Below are 10,123 nucleotides of genomic sequence, written 5' to 3' on the forward strand. Positions count from 1 at the left end.
TAGGATTAGGCCTAAAACATGTTTTTTTGCAACTTGTACAGACTTGAGTCATGCATGTCAAAAACTTGGGCAGTGATTCAGGCTGTGGGGTTTTACCACAAAGATGAACAAGACTCGCTTTTGTGTGTTTGCCTCCTTGCTTTTTTTTGCTGCTTTGGCAACTTGACTTGATTCTCAAAAAGACTTGGCCGAGTTGCAGTGGCTGGCGTTATGACTCGTGAGTGACTTGAGTCAAGGGGCGGAGACTCAAGACTCAACTCAGGGGTGTGCCTCAGGCTCAGGGGTGTTTCACCAGTGGCTGCATGGAAGAAGCAGCTCCAGGCAACACAGCAGAGAATTGACACCTGGCTGGCATCTGTTTTCAGTTCCATCATTGTCAAGTTTCATAGTGCTGAGTAACGTTTGTTAGCTTATTCTCCTGCAGCACCATGTTCTAAAATTTTCACTGCATAATATAGTGTCAAAAGAGATAACAGGGAATAGTAAAGTGACACCAGTAAAGCAAAAATAAAACCAGGACAGTGAGGGTCTGGAGGAAGGAAATACTGCAGAAAACTGGAGAAAGTGGAAGCCAAAATGTGAGCTGTGCAGCCTTGCGCAGGAAGCAGATAAGAAAGACCAGAAACTTCAGTCGGGCTATTTCTCCATGCAGTAGGTGGAGAAGCACAGGAGGTACTTAATACTTTTCAGTTTGATAACAATGAAGATAAAGGGGGAAACTCAAGTTTTGATTAATAAATTTGAAGCATACTGTGCAGCCAGACAAAATGTTTCATATAAAAGGCACAAATTTTTCACTGGAGCCAAGAATGAAGGGTAAATACGCTTTACCCTTCATTCTTGGCTCCAGTGAAAAATTTGTGCCTTTTATATGAAACCTGTATGAGGCTGATTTAAAGCTGTTAGTGGGGAGCTGTGGGAATCGCTTATTAAGGATAGCTTTGTGTGTGTCATAAAGTTAGGCAAACAGAGAGGCAGATTATTGAGGGAGACCAACTTAAAACCAAAGCAATTTGCTAAAATGTGTAAAACTAAAGAAAGAAAAACTATCATGGCAGAAACAGGTGAAAACACACATCATGTCTTTATTGGTACACTGAATTCTTCAGCTTTGGAATATATACGGCATTGCTGGTCTCATAAATGATCACAAACAAAGGCATTTTAGAACTGACACCGGGCACAAAGCTAATGCAGTGCCTTTAACCAGTGAAAAAGCACTGCAGGCAGAGCAACTTCAGCAATCCAGTAATAGCGGCCCAATCCTATTGGCTGTTTATACCACCAGAACGCATGTTCCATAGGAATAAACACCTTTATGGCTATCGCAGGGGTGTATGGGGCATTCAGGGAGGGGTAGTACCTCTGGTGTAGGGGCATGTCGTGTCCTTTTAGGGCAGCTCGTCCACCTTTGGTCCCCACCTGTCACTCAGCTCTCACCTGTGGCTCCCAGTAGCTGTAGCATGCGCAGCGGCCACACCCCGGGCAACAGCTTCGACAGGCTGGCCAAACCAGGTTGAGGGTAGCCGTCAGGTCATTGACCTTCGGCGAGATTGGGACTTGTCTATCCCGAGCATGTGAAGACAGACTCAGGCGGATTGAGCGGATGAGACCTACTAGAATAGGACCAACGGTCATGAAGGTGATTTCTGCAAGCGATGTGGTAAGCTTAGAGCACGGCAAGACACGAAAGACGCCCTGGTCAACCACTGTGCCCAGCACATCTCCAACCATCTTGACTTTTGTCCTGCCATTGGAGCAAGATGGAATCTGGGAAGAGGCAGTGAGGCTGACTATGTGCACCTCTCCCTCACTTTAATCCAATTCACGCACAAGTCTTGACATCCCAGATGTCACCCCGGGGGCTGGGGGATAAGAATAGGCCCTCAGTTTGGCTGTACTTGTTGTAAGAGGTGACTAAACAACCACCGGGTAGATGGGACTCATCAGCCTGGGAAGGCAGCTCATCTGAGAGAAGGAAATCTCTGATCCCAAACCTCCACTGCCTTGTGGCTACATCCAGTTATGGAAAAGGCTTCAGGAGTCAACCTCGAGGCAAAATCCAGAGCTGGAGTCCCTGAGGCAGTTCGTGGCTGAACACAGCCACGTTCTGGCAACTCCTGCAACGCCACTGGAACCAACCGTATTGGCTTCTGCCTTTCCATTGGACCATTTCAGCGATGTGGAGAGGGGGGATTTGCTGCATGGGAAACAGTCTATCCTCCATATCTACTTTACCCAGGCTTCGCACACTGGAGAGGACATTCTGGTCCAGAATCACTGTTCAGAGCACGATACCATAGTCTTCTGAGACTGAAGGATGCCAATGCGACAGTGCTAGTGTGTGCAGTCTGGCCACCATCGCAAGGTCTGCACAAAGATGGTCACGGAATGCCTGCTAAAGCAGGTAAAGCAGCACAGGGGTTGGGAGGGAGGCAGGGAGGGTGGGTGGGACAGGGAAGGGGTCAGTTTAGGCCCAGGAAGGGAGCAGGTTTGGTGGCCGTAGCACCTGCCAAATCCCAACCCCCTTCAATGGTCAAGGCAGTCTTGCATCACAGAGTTGGTGCAGGTCTGAGGTGACCCGTAGTGGCTGCTGGGGCTTAGCCTAGGGCAAGGGATCAAATGTGTCTAAACGGGAAAGAAGAGAGCAGTAAGGCAGTAGGTGCTACTGTCCTGGATCAGCATGCAGTGCTGGCAGCCCTGCTCTAGTCCCTGACTTTCTCCCTCCCCTCACTATGGTTCCATTCTATTTTGTTGCACACGCACACCCCAGTAGTTATTTAAAAGATAAGAACTTGCCCATCTGGCCACATTGTGCTTAAAGGCACATCTAACTAGGAACTAGAATAGAAAGAGACATCAGTAGTGTTAGAATCTATAGACTGTTTTTTTACAGGCCTGATTCTTTTATGACTTGCTGCTGCTCTATGCTCTTTTTACCTATTTTTTACTCTGACTGCTGTTTTTTATGATATGTTAATATGTTTTTATTTGTTTTTAAATTATGTTTTTAATATGTTGTAAGCCGCCTTGAGTCCCTTCAGGGAGAAAGGCGGGGTAAAAATAAAGTTGTTATTATTATTATTATTATTATTATTATTATTATTATTATTATTATTATTAGACTACAAATGTTATATAGACCAGGCAAAGTTAACAATTGCTAGCACTCTGTTCAGGGCATATCTGGACAAGGCCAATAAGGAAGTTCTGAAGATGCTGAAGTTGCTATACACCAATGGTGCTTTAGTTTATGCCAATCTCTGAACTGAAATGCAAAGAATTTCAACCAGCTGTTCAGCAATCCTTTAAAAAAAAAAAAACTATTTTGCAGGGATAACCAGAACAAATGAAAGTTCCAGAAGCTAGCTGTGATTATTGGACTATAGCAAAGAGTCAAGTGTACATGGTGGATATAATTTTTTGTATTGACAGTCCATACAGATCCATTATAGAAACACATGAGATTCTTCTGGGAACTGAACTGTGTGTGTGGGGGGGGGGGGGGGGAGATAAGCTCAGAAAGGCCATTTATTGGCCAAACACATGTACTCAAATTTAAGACTTAGCACAATCATGTTCCAAATGTCAAAACTTCAGAAATAAAATTCCAAAAGAACCTATCTGGTCTCATGAAATTCCAAAAAGATCATGGCAGAACCAGGGAATTGGTGGATTTCAATATCAAAGGCTATCCCTCTCTGGTTGATTACTATTCAGAGTACTGTGTATAAAAGTTATGTTTGCCTGAAGACAGCCCAAGTGAATCAGTAAATCACTGCAAATCTATATTTTTCAAGGCATAGTATACCAGCCAGAATGAGCTACAATGCCCCTCAATTTAGCTCAGGGGAGTTCAGAGAAGATTTTTGTACCTAGATATCCATGACTACATCAAGGAGCAGAGTAAGGGAACTTATTAGACACCGAGAGTAATATTTTAAAAGGACAAGGGGGAAAAACACAATAGTAGGAACCAAATGAAGCTCTTGGGTGTATGGAAGAGCAATTCTGTGGAATGCCCGCCGAGAATGGGCTCCTAAGGCAGCAGCCATTTTGAGATGAGTTGCTGTGAGAATTGAATCATTTTGCAAAACTTGCAGCTGCTAGTCTGACCCCAGGGAGCCCTAGAGTTCCTTTAATGTTTGCCAGGTGTTCCTCAGTGAGAACTTTGGCACAGAAATGCCTGATAGACACTTGAGAACAAAACGGTTAGTATTATAATGCCGTTGTACAAATCGATGGTAAGGCCACACCTGGAGTATTGTGTCCAGTTCTGGTCGCCGCATCTCAAAAAAGACATAGTGGAAATGGAAAAGGTGCAAAAGAGAGCGACTAAGATGATTACGGGGCTGGGGCACCTTCCTTATGAGGAAAGGCTACGGCGTTTGGGCCTCTTCAGCCTAGAAAAGAGACGCTTGAGGGGGGACATGATTGAGACATACAAAATTATGCAGGGGATGGACAGAGTGGATAGGGAGATGCTCTTTACACTCTCACATAATACCAGAACCAGGGGACATCCACTAAAATTGAGTGTTGGGCGGGTTAGGACAGACAAAAGAAAATATTTCTTTACTCAGCGCGTGGTCGGTCTGTGGAACTCCTTGCCACAGGATGTGGTGCTGGCGTCTAGCCTAGACGCCTTTAAAAGGGGATTGGACGAGTTTCTGGAGGAAAAATCCATTATGGGGTACAAGCCATGATGTGTATGCGCAACCTCCTGATTTTAGGAATGGGTTAAGTCAGAATGCCAGATGTAGGGGAGAGCACCAGGATGAGGTCTCTTGTTATCTGGTGTGCTCCCTGGGGCATTTGGTGGGCCGCTGTGAGATACAGGAAGCTGGACTAGATGGGCCTATGGCCTGATCCAGTGGGGCTGTTCTTATGTTCTTATGCCCACCAGTGCTCAGTGAGGGGCAGGCACTGAGGAGCGTGTGGTGTGGTACATTCTGTGTGTACCATTCTTGGTTCACTCAGGGTGATGCTGCCAGGTCTCATAGGTCTAGCCTGTGCCCATTTGAACAAAACCTACAGCATTCTTCAGACTGTTTCTGCAAGTCTAGTGTTCCCCTCAGCACACATATCAGTATGTAAAGCCTTCCTTGAGTGAAGTCTGAAAATGACTGAACTTTGGCAGTCAAAACAAGAAGATGTCCCAGCATCCAATTTATCTTGAAACACAGACTAACTATCCCTGCCTTATCTATCTCTTCTACATTAGTCTCTGAGAGTGAAGTTATCACTTATTCCACATTCTCTCAGGTTCTTTTTTTTTGCCTAGTGACAGTCACGGTTTCACCCAGGTGAGTGGAGCTGGAGTCGGGGCTGCTGCCAAACCCTCATTAATCAGTGACTCAATTATCTCTTCAAAGCCAGACAATCTGCAGTACATATTCAATAAGGTCCCACAAACAGCAATTTATCTCTAATTATCTAATCATCCTTCTCTAAATCTGCCACTTCTTACCAATAATCTTATTACTGTAATTAATTGCAGAGCTCATTAAGTACACAGAGCACAGTAAACGTGTACACAACAACACCCAAATTCCACCCACGTCATCTTAACAGGGAGCAGAACTCCTGGAAAAGATTTCTCTTTCTTCCAGAAAAACTCAGTATGATCTCGTTAATATTAATAAAGGGGGGATATAAAAATAGCATGGCAAATTTCCCAGCTTTCCATAAGGACAACTTGATATAGTCTTTGCCTTTAACGGAACGTATGTCAGTCATCAAAATCTCCACAGAAGCGTATCAGTGTAGGTAGATGATGTTCACTAATCATGACGATGGACTCACTACATTCTCTAATGGCCAACTCCCAGGGCTGGCTTTAAGCCAATTGAACCAATTTGGACCCATGTCTAAAGGACCCCTGCACTAAGTTAATCTAGTCTTATCAAATACACACAATAACACATTTCAAAACCACACTTTTTAAGCACATATTTCGTTTTCCAATCTACCATAGAGATATAAAGTCTATAATAAATTTAGAACTTGTAAGGTTCTATACAGCATGACTGTGAACCTGAGGACCCAGAAAAAATGTTTCCAATTGGGCCCTGCAGCTCCTAAGGCTGACCCTGTCTATCCTCATGATACACCAGTGTTTCTCCATGTATGCTGCCGCAACTACAGCCCCACCAGTGTAGAACTCTCTTTGGACTGGTTGCTGCAGCAATTTTTGTTGGGTTGGGAGGAGAGTGTTTTGTTGCATCAGCAGTCCTACCAAGTTCTGTTGTTGGCCTCACGTGTCCACATCAGATGCAAAAGCTTTGCTCTTGTGTGAATCATGTGCAAGTACAACTCTCCAACAAGAAGGTGGGTGGAGACATACACAGTACCTGTGTGAGAGCAGATAGGAGACAATAGCAACTATAGGACGAAGGTGATTGGCAGGAACCAAGACTTTTGACATATTGAGGAAAAACTCTTGGAACACTGGGATCCCCCCTCCCGGCGCGAAAAACAGAACTGTCCCGGGAGAACCAGGATCTCTGGTCATCTTGTGCAGGAATCCTTTCAAGCAGTGCCTCCCTGAGCTACTTGCCATGTCAACAAACTCTCTTTTTGCTTGTGCCAAAAATCTCATGTATAATCTGCATAGAGATGCTACACTTCTGGTGGTCTCTTGTCAGGCATACAGCCTCACTTGATGCTCTCTCCATGTTGCTGGGTCAACGTGAGGGTGATGTAAGAAAAGTTTAGTAAATCTCTATTTTTCTGAGGGGTAAAATTGGTAAAATTGGAGTAGTAGAGCACAGACACTGAATTCACATCTGTATTACACAAGGTACTTCATGCAGCAATTTTAGGGTGCAAACCTGTACATACTTAAATGAGAGTATATGTCATTGAACTCAATGGGACTTCCAAAGGAACCTGCATAAGATTGTGCTATTAGTAACTCTCTTGCTTCCTGAGCCTTGTTCTTATGAGTTAATGTACTCATACACACCAGTAGCCTGATTACTGCATCATTTCCGTATACACTATTCAAAGCCCAGAACCTCACATTGTTATTGACAGCAAAGATTCTGCTCAGATCACCACAAAAGTCCTCACACATTGAGGAAATATTTAAGCACATTTGTAAATGCATATGCTGAGTTGTCTGACCAATTAAAGTCATTTAATAAAAAACTCCTAATAAGTATTTAAACTGCATTCATCTAAGAGCCAATTTCAAAATAAAAGTGCTACAGCCACCCCATTGTAGGAAATACACCTGTAGTTGAGAGTTTTGTGGTGTGAATCACCTATAATTTATGTACAGCATTTATCCAGCAATGAGCTTGGATTTGAATCAGTTGCAAGAGTGGCAAGTACAAAATGAATACATTCTACCTGTCTCTGAAGAAACCCACTCTCCCTCACTATTTAAGACTGAAGAAACTGCCTTCAGGCACTGTCCCTCACCCCATCAGGTGATTCTCCCATCATGGTGGTGGTTCCCCCATCATGGTGGTTTATTTGTTTAGAGCTTGCTCACATTCTCAGCCTTCCAACCTCAGTTCCTGGGTCTGTGGGTGGTGATTTGACAAATGGGACTAGCTCACCTGTTGGACAGGCAAAATTTATGGAGCCGAAACATGGAATAAATCAGTGGCAGCCACCACAATCAGTACCATAAGAAATAACATAAAGTACCATGTTTCTTATTATAAATGGATTGCTTGAGAGTTGTTTACAGCCAACTATGGTTCTAACAGAAGTTTCTGTCAGCATTAGGCCATAGGGAGTGAAGGCAAAGGAATATTTCAGGATCCCGCTTCAAAGCCGGCTGGCATTGTGTACATGGGAGCATTTAAAACAAAGTTATTTACTGGCTCCAACTGCAGCTGGGCTATTTGGACAAAGTGAAAATGAATTCTGTGGAAGGGGAAAGAGGGAAAAAACAGGCAAGGTGGAGACAGATAACCAAAAAAGCCTAAGAAGGCCAACATCCCTTGCTTTGCACCAACAGCATTTAGGCTGGCATAGTCCTAATTTAGAAGTCAAAATGCACTCTGACAACTTCAACATCCTGAAGTTGCTGAACCATTCTGTCAGTTGCAAGGGACATGTTCACCCTGCTTACCAGTAGCCCTGGTGGGGACAGCAGCTATTGGATATCCCCTGTATGGCTGGGTGCAATTTTTTGTTCTTTATTGTTACCAAGAAATCACCGAAGTGCAGTAAGCATTACTCTCACTCTGATTTGATATCAAACATCATCACATAGTCAAATCTCATAGTGAAGGAGTCATCTATGAGGCAATTGGTCATGTAGTTGGTGAATCCCAACATTTCTTTATTACCTGTCCTACATGTTCCAGTTGCACCGTCACTATCACCTGTACTATAACCATGGAGTTCTTTCAAACAGCTCAAATTCTGCAGGTGAACTGCTTGGGAGCAGGGAAATAGATTCAGCATCCCTCTGCACACTCTCTTCCTTCCAACACCCGACTGATGGGACCAAGTTCAGTTTTTAGATGTCCTGCTGTGTTGTTCCTCCTATTATTGTTCAACAGCCAGCATTTATCTTTCTTACAGTCCAATCCTAACCTGCTGGCCTGCCCCATATCCAACACAGGGTTGGGGCTACCTGCAGCTCAGCCTGGGGCAAGGAGAATTCATTCCCCAATGGAACTACTCCAGTTCATTCTCCCATGGGGCTACTCCATAGTTCCAATGAGGCTACCTGGATCTGCGCCACCTAAAGAGATGGTGCAGATCTGAGCAGCTTATGGGGCTATTTGGATTTGCACCACCTAATGCAGTGGTATTCAGACTGGGGCTGGCATCATGACACCCCAGCCTGAGGGCCCTGGCCTCTGCCCCCTTAAGGGCAGGGGCAGTGGGAAAGGCACAGATGTGATCCCCAGGAGCGTGATCGCTCTACTTTCACTTCAAAGCGGTTGGGGAGCCCTTCCCTTCATGTCACTGCCTTCCCCCCACTCCCACTGCCTTCCTCCCTCCCCTGCAAAGACTTAGTGGCTCTCAAACTCTCCCAAAGAGAGTTTCCTTACCTTGTGGAAGCTTTCATAACTACCCTCCCACCAAAGGATGCAGCCCCACCCCATTGGCAGGGCTATACCAGGGCTGGAAAGCTATGATGAAAGCAGTGGAATACAACAATGTGCATTACGTATGTATTTGGCTTTACTAATCGTAATTGCCCCATTGCATGCCCCTTTAAGTCTATGTCACCATGTCAGAAAAATGACGCAAGATGCTGCAGAGGGAGCTACAAGTCAATTTCAAAAGGATAACCTTCCTCGTATTGTTGTTTATGATCCCAAATAAACCACAAGTTATATAAAGGAACCCTGGAAGTGCCAGTGAGCAAAGCTGGCAGCAGAATCACTGAAAGAAAATAGCACATGCTGCATCCAATGGTGGGGGTGGTAACCAGACAGCCTGAGGTAAGTAAACATATTTTTTTATTTATCTCCCTGTAACCCACCTGGCCACCAACGGGTCTCCTCGGATCTATACCAGCTATTTTTCTGGCATAAATCCAAGGAGTCTCAGGGGTGTAATGGACTGGGAAAAGGTGGCTAGGATCCCGGCACACATGATTGCTGCTAAGATCCATCTGCCCCTTTGCTTTGCCTATCCTCCAGTCCTCTCATGAACTACCCCTGCTGCCACTTTACCTGCTCTGACACAGCCTAAGTGAGCAGATGGCATGTACATAGGGCCTCTGGCTGTTTGTACCAATGATCCTGCAGTACATGACAGCGGCACACCTTTTGCCATGCTAGACTGGGACTGGCAGCACCTGATTTTGCGATGCACCATTGTAAGCCCCAGATTGGATTGGGCTGCCTGAGTCTCTGTGAAAAAAGCAGTGACAAAAAATCAAACCTAATGCTGCTGACAACCTATCCCACAGACTAAAAACACTGATTTTAATAAGCGGCATTATTTGTTAATGACTAGCAAGCTTATGGGGATCCTATCTGAACTTATGGTTGTGAGCTGCCTGAGAAACCCAAATAGGGTGAACAGACAAGACAGCAACATATTAAATAAATAAAATTCCCCTTCTCCACTTCTGCATAGTTCACACAATTGCCCTCAGGAATACAACTGCTAAAGAAACAAAGGCAATTACAAGACAATA

The sequence above is a fragment of the Tiliqua scincoides genome, chromosome 2, assembly GCF_035046505.1.
Source record: "Tiliqua scincoides isolate rTilSci1 chromosome 2, rTilSci1.hap2, whole genome shotgun sequence".
Lineage (NCBI taxonomy): Eukaryota > Metazoa > Chordata > Lepidosauria > Squamata > Scincidae > Tiliqua > Tiliqua scincoides.